Source organism: Urtica dioica, chromosome 12 (assembly GCF_054948205.1).
Source record: "Urtica dioica subsp. dioica isolate 48M chromosome 12, U.dioica_male_clone48M_v1_H2, whole genome shotgun sequence".
In the NCBI taxonomy this organism is placed as follows: domain Eukaryota; kingdom Viridiplantae; phylum Streptophyta; class Magnoliopsida; order Rosales; family Urticaceae; genus Urtica; species Urtica dioica.
In genome coordinates this window covers 7,090,517-7,095,230 of record NC_142767.1, presented here as the reverse complement: position 1 = coordinate 7,095,230, position 4,714 = coordinate 7,090,517, and positions in this window count along the sequence as shown.

Genomic DNA, 4,714 nt, shown 5'->3' with positions numbered 1-4,714 from the left:
TTTGAGTTCCGAACGAGACCGGAGCGGCTACTGTAAAAACCACTAAACTCATAATTGATAGCCTATTTACTTAGTTTTCAGGAGACAATGTTTCCAGAACTATATAGGACACCAATTAAAAGAAAATATTCTCATAACACAATAAATCAGCCAAAATGAATTGAAAGCAGAGGATAAAAGAAGCCAATTAGGATAAAATGTTATTGGGGATAAGACTAGTAAGAAGCAACTTATCCTGGCTGAAACTTTTAGGGCTTGGACACATGTATTCTAGACGAGTTATAAATTAAACTTTTCTCATGTAAATTCAAGGGTAATGATAGACTCATTTTAAAACTCAAGTAACAAAAAGTTTTCTCTGAGTTCTCTCTGACCTACAGAGCCTCCTTCGTGTAAGGTCATGGAAGATCTTTGCAGTAAGTGGAGCCAGTCACCGCAGAAGAAGACGTTGTTGTGGCTATTGATGATAAAATATTGGATGACGGAAGAGCAGAGGCAAACTCCATGCTTCTTGGTAAACTTCTGACGGATAGGTCCTATAACAAGAAAATGTTGAAGCCTCTGATTGGTAACCTGTAGAATGTTAAGGGAGGGCTAGAAATCAGTGATTCGCATAACTCAGTCTTGAAGTTCAGTTTCAGTTCAGTCGAGGAGAAGTGTAAAGTCTTAGAGAATGAGTCGTGGCTGTTCGACAAGGCCTTGCTGTGTTTGTCAGATCTTGCAGAGGAGGAGCGCCTCCTGTTCCCGGTTAATTCACGAGCGTTAGATTCTGGACTCAAATTCACGACCTTTCCTTGATTGCTACGATGACAAAGATGGGTGAAGCAGTTGGGAGTAGGTTTGGCAGGGTGCTGAGAATGCACACGGATCAGATTGAAGGGTTTATGATAGCTTTATTCGTGTGAGAATGATGCTGGATATCTCTAAACCTCTCCGACGGGGCATCTCTATTCAGCTTGGGAAGAAGGCCGAGAAAACTTGCGAATTTTGAGGAGCCACCTCTGTCTCAGGGGTCGGGAGAACAGGAGGACGTGGGAACGGTGAACCAACCATTGAAGGGTCTGTGTTCCAAGCCGACTCTGCATGTCAGTAATGATGATGTTTCGATCAGGGAAAATTCTGGGATTCCCAAGGCTACACATTCTCGCGCTCATTGAAGAGAAGAAAGCGTGAGGAATGAGAGAGATGCGAAACCGAAAAGACACATGGGCTCAAGAATAAAAGAGTTGATTCTTTTAATTCTAGGGCCCAAAATTTCCCAAGCACATCAGGGGGCTGACCCGGGCCTTCGGGAGAAGTGAATTTGGGCTGGGGGACCAAAATGTTTTGATGAAAGGACATCCAATTATGAGATTTCTCAAAGGACTGGTCCTGCGATTTAGAATCTCCAAAGCTTAACCCTCTTTCCTCTGGAACGCTGTCTAGGGTAGAGGACTCGGTGGTGGAGACTGCGGCGGCTAACTCTCAAGCTCCCACGACGGGCTTTGATGGCCCTCCCATTCTTGCTTTCTCGGCTGGAACCTCGGCGACGACCAATAAACCATGGATGCCGGGTTCGACTTAGGGGGCGAAGGATGCGTTCCTTATTCCCGAGGGGATCCCAGGTGAAGGCTTCACTCAACATTGGCGGGGTACTCTTTCTGACCGATCCTCGTGGAAGAAAAGAGCTCGAAGGTCTTAGAGCTCCGAAGCTGGGGGAGAACCATAGTTAGACAAGCCTCAGGAGATAGATCCAAGTTTGGTGAACGTTGAAGATGGAGGCGTGGTCAAAGTGGCTAGGCTGGCTCTCGGACCAGGTAGTGGATGACCCCTGGCTCTCGAACCCGCGGCTCCTGTGGCTCTCTTGAGGCAAGCACAAGGGCAACTTGGAATTTGAAGCGGTGCCCCACGGTGATAAGGGCTGTCGGGTGCAATGAATTCCCTTATCTGGAACGTCCAGGGGTTAGATAATCCCCAGACGAAGAGGACTCTTCGTTCGCACTCTCTGAAGCATAAGCTCGATTTTATCTTTTTATCGGAAACTAAGCTTAAGAATAGTTTGGCTGAGAGAGTCCGTCTCTTGTTGGGATTTTATAGTTGCTTTGTGGTGGATTGTGTGGGGCGGAGTGGAGGGTGTTGGAATTGATCTAGGGTTAAGAAAAGATTTAACGTTTCTAGCAAGCGGCGGAAAATAAAATTTTTCTTTTAAACAAGTAAAACGATTTTACTAACTTAGACAAAGAGCAAGTACATGTCATTATTAAAACTATCTAAAAACGACTACACGTTTACTAACCTTTATGAAGCTTGATCGTTGAGAAGCTTGTGGAGGTTGAATAGCTCGTCTCCCCACGCAGCTCGTTTTTCTTCGTTCTTCGGGAACTCGAGTAACCACGAAAGTTTCTATCACATAAATCACTCGAGGTAAGAAGGAATAAGTGTGTGGGCACTTTTAAACACGACGACTCAAGAACAAGTCTTAGAGTCGAAGAGATAAAACAAATGCTAGGTCAAATGTGGACCTAGGTGCCAAAACAAAAACGAAAAGGGAAGAGAGAGAGAAAGAGAGAGAGAGAGAAGGGGGGGGGGGGGGGGGGGGGGGGGGGGGGGGGAGGGGGGCACTTGTTATAGAGAGAGAAGCTCTCGATATCTAAAATTGTGGGATGAGAAAACAATGAGAATGAGGGCCCTATTTATAGGAGAAGGATTACCTTCAAAAATGTTGTTTCCTCTTCTATAGAATATCACATATTCATGAGCAAATATTCCCTCTTTCTCTCTTATGTCACACGGCCAACTAGCTTCTAGAAGGCCTTGGATTTATTTCCTCTTTTGCTTTCTCTCTAGCCTTGGCCGCCCATCTCATTCCATGTAGAGGAAATTTATTTCCTCTTTTTCTTTTGGCAAGCATCTTCATACATTAATGCACAAAATTAGTCTGTCTTTCTCCTTGTGTTGGACGAGTAGCATGCATCTAGAAGGAGCTTCTAGATGTTTCTTCATTTGTTCATGACAACATAAGAAAAGCCCATTAAGAATTTTCAAGTAAAATTCCATGAAATGAAATTAATCATCAAGGCCCAAATTCTTTAACCTGGACTTGTGGTTTAATTCATTGTCATCATTTGACAATGTCAGAAAACTTATTTATTAACATTAATTTCGTCCTATGTCCAAAAAGACAAAAATACCCTTTAGACAATTTTCGTAAAACTTGTCTAGTTCTTGTTTTGAATTAGCTTCTAGTTTAACTATTCCTACTCGATATGACTTGTGACAGTGACCTCATGGATCCAAATGAACAAAGCTTGAGCTAACATACTTGGACTCAAAAGTTCACAAACCTTTTCCAAGTTTAGCTTAATGCAAACTAACTCCATTAAAGAATTGACACTGAGAATCTCTGGATTCAAATGAATTTATTTTCTACTCAAGAATTCAACTTAATTGTGATGAGTGGAACCACTGAATATTATCTATGTTTACCCTTCATGAATATCATCAGCTAGACGAGATTTACAAAATTATCATTTTACCCTTCTAGCTGTTATTTTCTTAACTCTTTTGTCGCTTGTGAATAAGTTAGAAACAATGTATTGACGAGGAGCTAACAAGTCACATCGATTCATCCAAAAGAGTCATGACTCAGTTTGGACACTGACCAGCTCATTTATTCACATTCCAAGGAATAAAGCATGAGGTGATATACATTGCATTTCAACAATCTTGTACATGAATTCCATGTCTATGAGATCTTCACAAAGTTACTCATGACATCTTCATAACTTAGTGCTTCACCAATAGGTCCTTTTCAGAATCACATAGTGAATCCGAACTCTGACTTTCTCAAATGAGAATTCGTAAGCTATGAAATGTCATGTCTCATTTCAGGATTGAGGTAAGCATGATGCAATTCATACGTAGTGACTTCGAGACATAAGATGTTAAATGATTTGTTCTTATTCTGTCTCTAGAAGTTCACTGGTCAATTCAGTACCTTAAGAAGATACATAGAAGAACTATAGAGTCTCCAACTCTCTATGTCCCATAACCAGACATCATAGATTCTCCTAACAATCGTACTAAGATCAATAGTCCTTTGATCCTTAGATTGCGAACATATTGTTTTAAGCAAACCATGAAGACTTTGTTCATGCAAATCTATATTTGTCTCTTCATATGTTTTTTGGTTTGTTTAAGGACTAAAGACTAAATTTTATCTTAAAGCTTCAAACAGATAAGGAAGAATGAATGAACGTTTCAACTTTTATTAATGATTAAACAGTTACAAGCAAGAGTCTTCGTGAGACTTTATTACATCAAATGTACATAAGTAAAGACTACTACTCTTCTTGTGGGCACTATTGACAACAGAGGGATCATGTTATATTGGAAGCATTTGGTTCGGTTTGTGCTTTGTTCGTTCTCCCGATTCCATATTGAAGGGATGGTTACCAATGTCAATGGATTTGTGTAGAAATTCTTAGGCCTTTAAGGGAATCTGGTGGCATCGGAGATGAGACACTCATGGGAGCTCGTCCGAAGAGTCCTTATCTCATTCCATGGGCCGTGGTTGGTTGGAAGGGATCTCGACGAGTTGGTGGAGAATAAGGAGCTGAGTGACGGAAGGACGAGAGATCCGTATTGTCGCGAGTCCTTCTGCCATATTTTGGAGGATTGCGAGCTCTCGGATCTCGGTTTCGAGGGGGCTGAATTCACGTGGAGATGTAACTCT